This window comes from Python bivittatus, unplaced genomic scaffold (assembly GCF_059951505.1).
Source record: "Python bivittatus isolate LINGU-HERP-01145 unplaced genomic scaffold, Pbiv_v1 ctg000480_np1212, whole genome shotgun sequence".
NCBI lineage: Eukaryota > Metazoa > Chordata > Lepidosauria > Squamata > Pythonidae > Python > Python bivittatus.
The window spans coordinates 65,576,951-65,591,449 of record NW_028277075.1 but is presented as its reverse complement, the minus strand read 5'-3'; the positions used below and the strand labels follow the sequence as shown (position 1 = coordinate 65,591,449).

General features: G+C 37.7%; 1 protein-coding gene across 4 annotated transcripts in view; it reads left to right on the top strand.

Moving 5' to 3' along the window:
- The window catches only part of LOC103065989 (uncharacterized), a 112,722-nt gene that overhangs the window by 18,254 nt on the left and 79,969 nt on the right, over nucleotides 1–14,499 (top strand). Inside the window, exon 1 of one of the 4 annotated variants that reach the window (XM_007434730.4) lies at nucleotides 12,865–13,002. The exons of the other annotated variants lie outside the window; for them this stretch is intronic. The gene's annotated coding sequence lies outside the window, so the exon portion shown is untranslated. Of the gene's footprint in view, nucleotides 1–12,864; nucleotides 13,003–14,499 lie in introns of those variants that run through there. 4 annotated transcript variants of the gene reach the window in all.

Sequence of the window (14,499 nt, the reverse complement as noted above, 5' to 3'; positions counted from 1 at the left end):
TCAACTCAAGGCTTCACAAACAAAAAAAAGGAAGTTAAATCTTTTTGGGGACTGGTAGAATGTTATAACTGGTTTATTTCCTATTTTGCTATCTATGCTTAAGCTTTGACTGATCTCACTTGAAAAGCAGAATTGACAATAATAAAATGGACACCAGAATGTCACAAGCCTTTAAGAGCTTGAAATAAACTTTGTGTCAAGGTCCCATCCTAAAAGGACCAGATTAGGAGAAGTTTTCATCATACAATTGATCCACCTGATGTAGGAATTACTGCAGCCTAATACAGACTTAGGAGGATGGAGATCATCCAGTGGTATATTTAGCCAAAATATAGTATCATTGAAAAAGAAATATTGGCTTTGAAATAGGCTGTAGAGGTGCTCACAGTATGTTTACGGGGGCTTAAAGTTTACAGTTACAACAGACCATCAAATGTTTTTCTGGATACAGTGGATGAAAAACAGCAATCCTTGTATTAGGCAGTGGTGCCTGCTTTACAGCCCTACACATTCACCGTGCCACACAGGGCAGGGCAACAAAATATCCTTGTGGACTTTTTATTCTGTCAAGAATAAGACAAGAAACAAGTAAAGAATGGTTTAGGGAGCTGTTTAAGCCTAGATTAAGATAGGTAGTAAGAAACAAGTAGGCCAAGGAAAGATCTTGTTTCTTAAAAGAAAGGTGAACTCACCGCCCCGAATGAGCGGGCATTTCTCCTTCCCTTTTGAGATCCAGAGTTTCAGTACTGCCGAGAATGAGGTTTAAAACAGTCCCACTGTCTCCTTAATTGGAGAACGTGTGCCCTAAAATGGACAAGAAATCCAGCACATATGTGGGTGTGGCAACAAAGGAGTTGAGCCAGGGAAATGGGAAAAGGCTCCAGCCTAAAATGCAATCACACTCAGCAGTAATCTCAGAACAACATAAGGAACAGGTAGTCTTGGAACAGCCACCCCCTCAGATAGAGCCAAAAGACAGGGAAGAACCTGATCAGCAAAGAAACGTTCGGAGCAAGTCTACTGCATACAACAGCCTAGGTGCAAAGCTTCATAAGCCGCCTTTGGAACAAGAGGGCTGTGAGTGCTGAGCGGGGTAGAGAGAGCAAAAGCACTTATATCACAAGTCTTTAGAGAAGGAGTGAAAAGAGTTTTCAGATGTAAATAAACTATGTTTGGCTACAAGAACTGAAGATACAGGGAAATAAGTAACACTCAAAGACCTAGAAAATAGAATAGGAAAGTATAGAGCTGAGGAGTTAGGGATAGGAAAATGTAGATGTAGAACACAGAGATACAAATTGATAGATTAAATAAGATAGAAGTAGTTTTATAAAATTCATACTAAATAGGAAAAGCCTAAATTAAGACAGGTAGTAAGAAAATAAGTAAGAAATACAAACAGAGTTAGCTTTAAGATTGACAATAAGAAGTAGAATAATTGCAAACACTTTACTTTTGTATAGTAAAACAACCTTTAGTGGGGCAAAAAACAAGTCCTTGTATCTGTGGTCTGTACCAGCTTGAGAAATCCCTAACAGTACTGCATGTGTATTTATTTACTTACAAAAATGCATAAACCACCCAGCTCATATGTCTCCAGGCACTTTACAAAATTAAAAACAAGAACCACCACATCAAAAACAGTGAACTCCAGCACAATAATTACATGTCACCAAAGCAGAGCTGTAAAATTGCTATAAATCTTCATAAAAGTCACTAAAATCACTCACCAAGCACCCAATTAAATAGTATAGTCTTTACCACCTTGTGAAACAGCAATTGGGGGGTGCTGGGCCAATCTCCTGAGGCGGGGTGTTCCTTAGGAAGAGCTGTTACCAAGGTCTGTCCTCAGGGCCACATGCATCTGATTTGATACAATTAGTATGTTTTCCAGCAATTAAGTTGTGAAATGGAGAATACCTGTTTATTCTTCTCACTTTTTTAGTATTTAAAATGAAGGAATTCAGCTGATGGGGACAGAGTAAGAAGCTGTCATTGGCTTCAACATAAGATCCCTGGCTATTTCATGTGGAAGAGAATTTCTTATAGTGTGGGATTTTAAAAAAATGTTGCATTAATTCTCCATAAAAATAGATGATGATGATGATGATGATGATGATGATGATGATGATGATGATAACTAAATGAAACAACGTTACTTGTGAACCTGTTTGGCTGGAAATGGAATAGGGTACTGAAGTTTGTTTTGTTGCGGCAAGATATAAGGAGAAGGGTGTGGTTGTTCCCAGCTATTACCTGATGTGGTTCAGTATCCTGTCAATCCTATACTAAGCTTGGGACTCACATGTTGAGAACAGAAAATGCTGGAGTCGTAGAACAGTTTCAGTCAATACTTCTGTGTATTGGCAAGCCTGAAATGTTGGAGAAAGGAGGGAAATCGCCTATTTTGGGATTTTTTTGAGGTAGGTGTGAATAATAATGGAGGGAAAAATCAAAAAGCCTAAGTGAATATTTTAGACATCTGTTAGCATTAATGTGAATTTATCAGTTTTTATTTCTTTCATATCTTACGTAGTAACTTAATACCGCCTTCCTGTGTCAGTAGAAATAATGTGCTGTACTGGACAGCCTCAGAATTTCAGAAGAAAGAAAATGATTTCTGCTTAAGATAGATGAAAATAGCTTTAAATGTAGGGAGAAGAGTTTACATTTAATTTGAATTTGTAACCATTTTGTTGTGAAACTGCATCTCTTCTAAAAACAAAGCCATGTGATTAAAAACTTTACACTTAAGAGAGAGGTTTATTGAACTCAGTCTCACTGATACCTGAATGAATATCTGTAGTAGCCTCGCCTACCCTGATACACACGTATTTCTTGAACTTTCAGAGTTCTCAGTTTACATTGGCTATTTGGGGAGTTGAAATCCAGCGTATGTGAAGGCTTTTAAATTAGGGAAGATTGATGCATAGTAGTATACAATTGTAAAATGTAATCTGGAACTGTACGTTCACTCTTTTTACCTAACCATGTCTTATAAGTCATTTGTACCTTGCAGGGGAGTTGTTTATAAAATGTGTAGGAAATAGGACTCTTAGGGACTTGTGAATTTGGGCTAGCTTCTTTCTCTTTCAGAATATCTGCTTATTTTGCCTACTGTTACTCTTCTGTAAGACACTCCTTATAATCAGAACTATTCTTTTTTTTTCATGGCTACTTATTTAGAGTACGTTGTTCAAGTTAAGCTAATCAGATGGATTAAAAAATCCACTAAAAACTTAATTGCTGAAAAAGAGAAATATTTATTCCTAGAGTTCAGTATTGTGGTCTTGAGCATTAATTAGATCATTAATTAAAGAATGGCTCTTAGCCAGTCAAATATTGAATTTAGTGTATGTTTTCACAATCACACATGACAAAAGCAAAGTAGCTGCTTCACGTTTTATCTACTGCTGTGCCTTAGTTACCAGAAATTAATAAGTCAGGCTTACACAATTGCTGTATTAAGTGAATCAAGCATGCTTTGTTTAACATTTATATAAGGTGTTAGAATTAGGTTGATTTAAAAACTAACACCTGCAATTACATGAAATATATTACCACCAAAATATATTTATCACAGGAAATTGCTGGGGTGGTGCTATATGTATATACTGACCGTAAAAATATATACAGACGCACTGAGCCAATCCTTTATTACTATATATTTGGACATCCGTATACGAATGTATCTTCTTTGATGACATATTTTAGTCTTTGATGATACCTCACAATTCTTTTCTGTATCAAAATATTAATCCCAAGTGGTCATGGTCTTGGCTCACCCAGTGGTCATACATGATCTCATATCTGCTTTGGAGGGTATAACATCATTGCCATAAGATCATTTCCTGGTTAAGAAGCTAGTGACTTCTACCTGAAATTTCTGCAGGGCAAAGAGATCAATTAAGATGGTCGGCCCCCGGATGGATTCCAGTGGGCACTTGCCGAGCCATCTTGCAATTTGCTAGGCAGCGTTATTGTTTGCCTGGTTAGCCACTGTCTTTTTTCTGAATATTGTGCCATAATGTGTAGCACTTAGTTTGCAAAGTTACTCATATTCACCAGAGTCTGGACTTCTGGGGAGGGGAGTCCACAGTGGTGCCTCGGCTGACATCTAAGAATGCTATTTGTGAGTTTTGGTCTGTGGGCTTTGATGAAGTGGTTAGGGTGTTCTCTAGCATATTTTCTGCCACTAATGGACTAGATCCATGCACTGCATGATTAAGGAAGTGGTCAGTGTATCATTGTGAGAAGGTGTGAAGCTTTCAGCCTGAAGAATATCGCAATGTGGCCCCTCCTTAGAAGTTTCTCCTTAGATCTGTTCAGTTATGACAACTACCACCTAATATCTAACCTTCCATTCTTGTACAAATCTGTTAAGAGGGTAATGTGGAGGCAGCCTTGGAAAAAGTGGGTTTTCTGGATTCATTTTAGTCAGGATTCAGGCTTGAACAAGCTTGCACTAGTGGATTACTTCTGTCAGGGCTTGGATGGGGGTAGCAGCCCCTTCTTAGTTATTCTGGATCTTTGGACTGCATTCAGTAAGATTGACCAAAATGTCCTTTTTGACTAATTGCAAAGAGTAGAGATTGGAAGCACTGTGTTACAGTAGTTCCATTCTTTTATTAGTGGATGATTTCACTCAGTGATTATAGGGGTAGAGAGGGTGGCCCAGCAGTTACTCAGTTGTGGGGTGCATAGATTTCAGTCCTCTGTCTTATGTTATTTAACATCTATATGAAACTATTGAGATCATGCATCAGTTCAGGGTGAGGCACTATGAATTGCTAATGATATCTAGTTTTACATTGCCACCCTGGTAAAGCTAGGCATCATCAATATATTGTTCCAGTGTTTGAAGGCCATTAGGATCTGGATGGGATAAAACAAGCAGAAACTGAACCCAAGAAAGATGGAGTCATTGTTTGTTATCAGGGAACTCAGTCAGCTCCAGTGGTGTCAGTGAGGGGATTAGCCCTCACAAAGCAGGTTCATTACAGGGGACTCAAGGTTCCTGCTGGAAAGGCAAGTAGAAGCTATAGGTGGGGGGATGGGGAGCAGGGGTGGGGTGTGCTTTTGCCCATTTCTGACCATTGCACCAGTAGCAGCTTTTCCTGGAGTGATAGGACCTCACTATAGTAACTCAAACTCTTACCACCACATGCCTGGACTATTGCAATGTGTTCTATGTGGTGCTGCCTTTGAAGACACCCAGAAGCTTCAGTTGTTCCAGAATGCTGTGGCCAGTTTGCTGGCAGGTATTAATCAGTAGCGGCCTATCACACCTGTGCTTCGTTGGCTACCAATAGGTTTCTAAATGCAATTCAAAGTGCTTGTTTAGACTTAGAAAGCCGTATGTGATTTGTTACCTAGTTCTCCATACCCACCTTCTTCAACTATAGAGTGATTGATCTGTCCAATACAAACAAGCAGGGAGAGGCTCCTGGTTGCCCTGCATTTTCACAAGATTAAAGGGGATGAAAGGAGGAGGTGATAATTTTCTGTAATGGTACTACCTTTGCAAAATAGCCTTCCTTTAGATATTAAACTTTCCCCCACAGTACAGACCTCCTGGGAAGCAGTGAAAACAGAATTGTTTGGTGGCTGATGGTCATATTGATGGAGATATTACTTGGATTTTTGATAGGAAACATTTATTGTTATTTATTTGTGGATTATTTTGCTGCTGATATTTTAATATTTAAATTAAATATTTATAACATTCATTATAGTAGTTGTTGTTTTAATATTTATTGTACATTGTATGCCTCTTATGGGTGATGCTGTTATGTTTAATTGTAAGCCTTTAAAAGTCTGTTTGGATTTGTCAGCATATACATTCAACAGATAAATAATCTGTGGAAGACAGAAGCATCAACTGAAATGAGAGTTTGAGGGGAAAAAAAATAAAGCTAAAGTCCTTTACTAGATGTTGTTCAATATTTACTGCATTACATTTGTACTGCACTCTTTTTACTCAAAGATAACCTATTTACCAATTTCTACCTGTTGTTTTAGGGCTTTTTTAGTAATAAAAATGATCTGGAGGCTAAAGCCAGAGGTAGGCAAGGTGTGTAGTCCAGTCAGCAGAATTTCCTTTTCCTGTCACCCAGTTGACAATTTTTTGTCTCAAAATAGCTCCAAGCTGCTTTCTCTTCTGTGTCAAAAAGAGAAGAACAGGTATAAAAACATAACTTTCTGCTGCCTTTAGTGATTTCTGATGTAGAAAATTATATTTTGTTGGATCCAGACTTATTCACGCTTAAGTCCAGACTGAATTACGTCATTCACTGTAGTTTTACTGTATATGAACTATATCAGGAATCATATCATAGAATTTGGTATGTATTTTGGTCCTTGATAATTCTCAGTTACTTTATGTAGGGTTTACTATTTGTTAGAGATGGCCATGTGTGTGTCCCAGACTATGCTACTGAGCTCTTTTCCTCCATGTTTAAATTTCTTTCTCACAACAAGATATAAAACAAACTATTATTTGAATTTATTGAATTTATTATTTATGGAAATAGGGCAATTAGGGTCAGAAAACTAAATTTCAGAGAACTTGTCTTGGATTTTTGAAGCTGGATCTGCTATAAAATTCAATTAATAGGAGAAATGTTTCCATGAAAAATATCTTGGTATAGAAGCATTCCCCATTTTAAAGCTTGTATATCACTGAGCTAGAGCAGAACTTTTTCTAATGGCATTATATACTGCTGGTCTGCTTGCTGAGTTGATCGAGTGCACCTGTTTCCTCTCTCTTTGGCTGTAGGTCAGTGACTTGGTAAAAACAGGCAGTTCAAACTCCTCTGCGGTTCCACTACTGCTCAAGCCTTTTGGCAGTTGATAGTTGCCTCTTGGAAAATGTGCACGTTAATTACACTTACACCACAGGTAGCACCAGCTAACTGGTCTGGTTGGATCTTAAGAAAGTTAAGCAGGGTTGGCCTCAGTTAGTACTTGGTTGGGAGACTACTTGGAAATCTTGGGGTTTTAGATTAGACTGGGAAGTTGAAAAAAATCCCAAAGGAAAAATAGCAAACCATTTCAACATTATTGCCAAAACACGGTATGTGGATGTGTTCCTGTGATCACCAGGACGTAAGCTCCTTCTGAGGAAGTCTTTATTGTATCTTTGTTATTCTGTTTTTTAAAAGTTGAACAATTTCATTATGCAGAGGTAAGAGTAGGTATTTTTATTTGAAATAAGGGAAATACAGTAGAAGATTTAAAGAAGTGGGAATAGTTCTTCCTAATGGGGGCTTTTTTTTCTTTGCTTTGAGAATAAAATGTCTTTTACTTTCCTCTTTGTCTACACTTTACCCATATTCACTACATGTATTCATTGGCTTTACTCCAAAAGATCAGCCCACTTTCTTTCAAATCTGTTATATCTTCTCCTTTCTCTTAGCGTCAAAGGCACACACCATATCTTTTTTTATTCATTTCATTTCTTAAATCAATCTCTTTATTATTTACTCATTTTACATTCTGCTTTGCAATCTTCCGTATGCCATGGATACTACCAGATGGGCCATAGATGTTGATCGCTACTGCCCATTAGGGCTTTGGTCAATTGAGTTTCCACGTAGCACTAAAAGTTGCTTAGTATGAGAAATGCAATAGACTTCTCAGAGCCTAGGAAAGAGGATGATGGTTTGCAAAATATTACAAGTCGGAACTTCTATACATTCTTACTGTATCAGGAAGCAAACAGCAACCTCCCCACTGCTTCAAAACCCAGCCAACAAGAGGATCAAACAATCTCTGTTTTAATTTACTAGAAATGAGGTGCTGGGATACACATAGGCAGTTTCCAAGATTCTGCAACCTAAGCCCTTTTTTCCTTTCAATAAATCTGGTTAATAAGATTTTGTGAGAATCTAGCCTTCTTGGTCGGGAAAAGCTGCTAGGGCTTGACAGGAAGAAAAGAGTAGGCTAGGCTATCAGCCTTATTTGTATCTGGGCTACATGCAGTCATACCCATGTCATTGGCCAATATTCCAAAAGCACAATGAAAGGTCAGTTTTACCCCAAAGCATGTTTACACTATTCTGAGCAAGGATCTCTAATTTAGAGACTGTCTTGCAAGCCAACATACTGTTGCCTGTACCCCACCAACTAAGAGGTGTGTGCCATTTACTAAAACACTCAGGATACAGATTACAAAAAAGCAAAACTATAAACTGTACACTAATTAATCTTAGAGTGTATTAGGTCCCATGGGCTCAACCTATATTTGTCATGTACAGTATGAAGAAATACTGATCTCAACCTGTTCTTGATAATATATTGTAGCTCTTCTGGGGGCATGTTAGTGATCTTTTTGATCCCGTTTATATACCTTAACTATTGTCTTCTCCTCTTCTAAGTCCCTCAACCTTGTCGAGCAGAATTGTTTTTCTAGTTCCTCATCCACAGACATCACATGCCCAAAGTATTTGATTGGTGATCATTGCCTCAAGGCAGTAATCCGTTTTTAGGTAGTCCAGATTTTGATTTGGTCTTCTTGTAGCTCATAGTACTCTTAATAACATTTTCTAATTCATAATTCAAAGGCACTTATCTTCTTTTTCTTGCTCTTTCTCAGTGTCCAGCTTTCATAGCCCTACCTTACTATTGGAAAAACCCTTGTTTTAACTATGCTCTTATCACATCCTTATTCTTTGAGATGTTTCCTCTCCAGAAATAACCATGCTGGTTGAGATTAGCTTTGAGTCCTTAATTATAATGTTAACCCAGATTTTTTTCACTTTACAGCTTTACTTTGGTAATGAATTCTTCTATTTTTTTAAACTTTCACCTAACAAAATGGTGTCATCTGGATTATCTCAAATATTAGTGTTTTTGATCTCCAATAAAACAGACTGTATACATCCTTAATTCACTCTCTTCGCTTTTGTGAACCACTCTGTTTCTCTAAATTTAATTTGTACAGTAGCTTCTTGTTCATTGTAAAGATTCTGGTGCAGCCATTAGCCTTTATACACATTTCATATTACGCAATATTCATTAGCCTTAATATGCAAATAAGACTGATTACAGGAACACCAAAAATTGCCAATTACGAGAAGTATTTGATAGCTATTATTGCAGCTGAAAATGGTGCGATTGTTTACTCAATTTAAAGGGCTCGATTAATTTTTCTGCACTGGCATATTACACGTTGGATACTTGTTTGTGAAATAAATGAATCTAGCCCCAAACTTTGATGGTGTTCGTTCGTTTGGACAACCCCCATGAAGCCTTGAGAACATTCAACAGCAAAGATATGGGGGAAACAATCAGAAAATCTGGAGCAGGGCAAATATCTTCTTTTCACAAAGCTGTAGTCTGCAATATGGCATGATCTAAACAATCAAAGGCCTTGCTGTAGTCAATAAAGCAAAAGCAAGCTTCTTTTTTAAATTACCTTCCTCTCTCCAGTATCCATCTGATGTTACATCTAATTTGCATTTCTGTCTCCATATATTTGACTCTGTTTTGCCTGAGGAATTAGTGCATTGGTTGCACTTAGGTTGGTATTACCTTCTATGAATCTTATTATTGTTAATGTTTATCTACCCCAGGCTGCAGAAGGTGGTGACTATATTGCCAATTGGGACAAGCTTTTTAACTATATTTCATTTTTAACTAAAAAGTTTCCTGCAGATCAACTTTTTATGGCTGGTGATTTTAACGCTAGAATTGGAAATAGTATTAATGATTGGTTCTCAAGGCTAGGCTTTGATGATGAAGAGCTTTTACCACCGATTTTGTGCTTACCCCGCTCATCTAGTGATGCAGCTTTTAGTACCGTAGGGAGGAAGATGTTAGACCTTTGTATAATGCACAATATGATAATCTTGAATGGTTTAAGCTGCTTCCCTGACTCAAAGGGGTGCACCTTTAGCTCCGTAAGGGGTCAAAGTGTAATAGATTATATGCTTTGCTTGTATAGCCTATTGTCCAATATTTCCTATTTTACCATCAAACGCCGCCTTGAAAGTGACCATCTGCCTTTGACTATAGTTTTAAAATGTAACTTATCAAACTTTGAGCGTATATCGCTTTATGATAGTCATGCCTCTGATAATATCTTTAAAAGAATTAAATGGTCTGCAGCTTTAGAAAAAGATTTTCATACTTTACTTGGATCTGAACCAATGATCAGCTTGCGAGTGGGTTAATTAACTCGACCTCGGTTGAAGATGCTCTTTCTATCTTTTCTTGCTTAATTAGCAAATGTAGTCTAAAAGCTAAACCTGCTGAGGTAGCTGTCTCAAAATCTTCCACTTGGTTCAGTCTAGAATGTCATATCCGGAAAAAGAAACTGAGATGCATGTTTAAAGAACTATGCCAGGCTGGGGACTCTAGCAAATATAATGAATTTTTAAAACATAAGGAAAGCTTCCAAGACTTTATCATTAGGAAAAAAAAATTTTTTTCACGGTAAATGGGACCAATTGTAAAGGGCTATCAAATGCAAGGATAGCAAATCCTTTTGGAAACTTACTTCGAGTAATCCCAGTGATAACTCCTCTTTTGCCACCCCTGCTATTACATCTCAGCAATGGGTGGCACATTTCTCAACATTGTATGATGTCCCTGTAGCTCCCTATAATGAGGAAGATGATCCCATTGCCTTAGACTTACCACCGTGGCCTCCGGTGAGCACAGACGAAATCATTGAATTAATTGTTGATCTAAAAATGGGAAAATCACCTGGTCCGGACGGGCTCCCAGCTGAACTACTTAAAAAATATGTTGATTGGTGGGCCCAGCCGTTGGCTTCCTTATTCATGCTCATTGATCATTATGGCAAAATTCCGAACACCTGGCTCAATTCGATAATAATTCCAATTTATAAGAAAGGTGGGTTTGATCAGCCCAGTAACTTTTGTCCAATCAGCCTTTTATCTATTTTAGGCAAGCTTTACACTAAACATCTTGAACACTGACTATTAGATTGGATGTATATAAATGATGTAATCGGGCCAGAACAGATAGGCTTCTGCAAAGGAAATTCTGCGATTGACCACTGCCTCAGATTGAACTTCCTAATTGAAAAATACCTGAATTTAGGAAGGAAAAAGCTTTTTGTAACATTTATAGATCTTAAAAGCGCTTTTGACTCAATTCCAAGGGATGTACTCTGGACTAAACTGAAGAAACAAGGAATAGACCCGAGGTTGCTGTTCCTACTAAAGCAACTGCATACAGACACCTCTTGTCAAGTTAAATATTCGACTAAGGGTCACTTAACAGAGAGAATACCTACACAGAAGGGAGTTAAGCAGGGCTGTGTCCTTGCTCCTCACCTTTTTAATCTTTTCTTGAACGACTTGGCCCACTCCCTTAGTTTAGTTAATGGTCACCCGCCCAGTCTTGGTGGTCTTCCTACTCCATTGTTACTTTATGCTGATGACACCACAGTTCTTTCCTGCTTGAGGGTGGGCTTACAAAGATACTTGGAGGCATTCTATAATTATTGTCAAAGTAACTCACTTACCATTAACTTTTCCAAATCAAAGGTAATAATATTTGCTAAAAGATGGCGTTTGGCAAGATGGTCTATGGACAGTACAGAAATTAAACAAGTCAAAACTTTTAAATATCTTGGCATAACTTTTAGCTCTAATCTTTCTTGGGTAACCCATCATAATAAGTCAATCCACTTAGCCAATTGTTCTGCCGCCCTGATCAAACAGTTTTATTTTACAAGAGGTAATCAATTTGTACCGGCAGCAATTAGGATATTTAAAGCCAAATCTCTCTCTCAAATACTTTACGGTATCCCTCTTTGGTTGAGAGCTTTTAGCGCTAAAGTGGAAGGTATACAGGCTTCCTTTCTGAGGCAGCTCTTAGGGGCACCTAATTGCGTCTCTTATCCCATAATCTGCCTAGAAATGGGTCAAAGTTTAATCGAAACTAAAGCCTGGATATTTACCATTAAATATTGGCTTAGAATCTTATTTAGAGCAGCCCCTCGAAGTCTGCTGTCATATCTCAATAAAGACAATTACATCTCGCTGTGGTCGCGACATATTATATCCAAGTTCAAGCAGATTGGGATTGCAATTGCAATTGAGGACCTATACCTTTCAGATGAAAGCTTTATATTTAGCACTATTAAACAAAGACTTCTGGATTTAGAATACCATAAACTCAGACCAGCTCAACCTCGTGTATGTTCCCCTGCCATGCTTGGTATAGAAAATCAATTGGGCAAAATGGCGCACTATTTAAATGATCTCGTGTTACTTTCCCAGCGAAGGGCCTTTTTCTTGGCTAGAGTGAATGCTTTTCCTTCTAAGGTGCTCCTTGGAAGGTATAAACGCATTCCCATCCACAACAGGCTCTGTCTTTGTAGCAGCCCAGATACAATCTATCATATCATTTTCAATTGCCATTTATTTGTGTCTCTTCGGCATGATTTGCTCTTAAGACCCTTGCAGTGTAAATACCCACTGAATGATGTGGATCCTGCGTCATCCTGCCGGTATTTGTTTTGTGATGCTATACCCGAAATCATTGCTAAATTCTTGGAGGAAGTGTTCAAAAGGAAATGTAACCAAATTTTTCTTTGAGTATTGTTTTCTTGCTGTTATCCTTACGATATGCTAATTCCTTGTATTTTAATGTGTAATGCCAATAAAGATTTGAATTGGATAGTGCACTGGTTCAGTAATCAGCACCTTCTCTGGCATATCTTTTCTTTGGTCTAGGTCCAGACTTCCATCTCTAACAGTCCCTTGGCCATAAAGTTTTGTTCCGTGTTTGTTGACAAATTGCTAGTAGCACTTTAACTGCCTCTTCTCCTGCAGCTTTCAGCAGTCCAGTGGTGTTCCTCCTGTGCCTCATGCTTTCCTATTTGGCAGCTGGCCTATTGCTTTTTGTAAAGTGGTTCCATATAGTCTTTTCATCTCCTTTCACTGTATTTGCCTGCATTACATCAGGAGTATCCAAAGAATCTTAGCTGTACACTTGCCTGTGATTTCTCTGATCTTCTTAAAGGTATTTTTCTTTTCTTTTTGTTTCCTGTATTTTTTACTAAGATGCTTTTCCTTGTCCTTTCTTAATTGATGATGGTCTGCATTCAATTATACTGTGTCCTTCTTGTTGCTCTTCATCCTCTCTGTCTGAGCTACCATGATAGAAAACCACCTGGATCTTTTCCTCTTTGAAATTTTAAGAATTTGGGGCAGGGATGGGGGCTTCATAGTGTCTCATAGCTCTTACAGTTCCTCACGTTCTCTTTTTTTGTAAGTTACATATACTAAATCTGTTCCTTACACACCAATCTTATATTCTGACTGTGTCCTTCAGGTCAAATCTAGCTGGCATATTCATTCTCTTCAGTTTTGAAAATTAAATCCACGAATGTGACACCAGTAAATCATGTTCTGTTTCACAGTCAGTGTCCACGGGGTGACTTTGGGTCAGTCCTTCTCTCTCAGATTAACCCTCACAGAGTTGTAGTTGTGACAGAAATATACTTATTATATTGTACTTAGATACAAACAAACAAAATAGCCCCTACCTCAATGTGTCCTAGCTGACTGAAATGCAAAAGTAGCAAATTGGCACTAAATAATTTCCTTTACAAAACTCTGTTAATCTATCTCTTGCATGAATGTGTTTACCCAATAATATCTCATCCTATAATTAGTTTTTTATATTCAGTAAAGAAATCAGATTGCTGTATAGCCAAATTATTATTTAATAACTGTACATGAAAAGTATGTTATAGTCATTTAGAAACTTTCTACTCATATATAAATGTCTAAAAAACGTAATTTCCAACTCCCCTTCCTCCCCTGTGCTTGTGTTTCATGTATCAGCTATAAGAAACTGGTATATCTCGGTGTGTAACAAAAGCCATGGTAAGAATAGCTGCTTGATTTTTCTTTAACCTGTCTCATAATGCTACCATATCAGGAGGATTGCTGGACATTTGATAGCTAGAAAGCAAAAAGTAATTTGGAATCTGGAACACATTGATACTCAACTTAATATTAATTAGAAGCTCAAAGGATGAGGAAATCCTTTGATAACCTGAGATGCCTAACTCTTCTTTGGAGTAGTTGGGGCGAGAATTTTCATCATACATGTATTCTAAGAAGGAATTCGCAATATTATTTTCTTGCATAACTTGGAAGTTGCTCTTTACTAAGAGGTTTAAGTTTGGTTACCATATTGCTAAGAGAAAGTATTGTTGAAACCATCATCAGCTCAGCCAAGAAAAGAGGATCCGCCTCCACTCCTGGCAAGCAAACATTTATTCATTTCCCTGTTTTCAGTCACATTTGGTACTAAGCAGAGATGTCATTGAAGTGTGGTGTCAGCCAAGCTACTTTATGTGGAAAAAGAAGGAAAAACAGCAGAAAAATCATTAGCGCTAGCAGAATGCACGGACCCTACAAATAGAGTATTAGCCACTGTCATCTCCCTGTTCATTTAATTTATTCTCAGTATGCTCAAGAATTTCTTTCAGATTTCTCTGGGTGATAT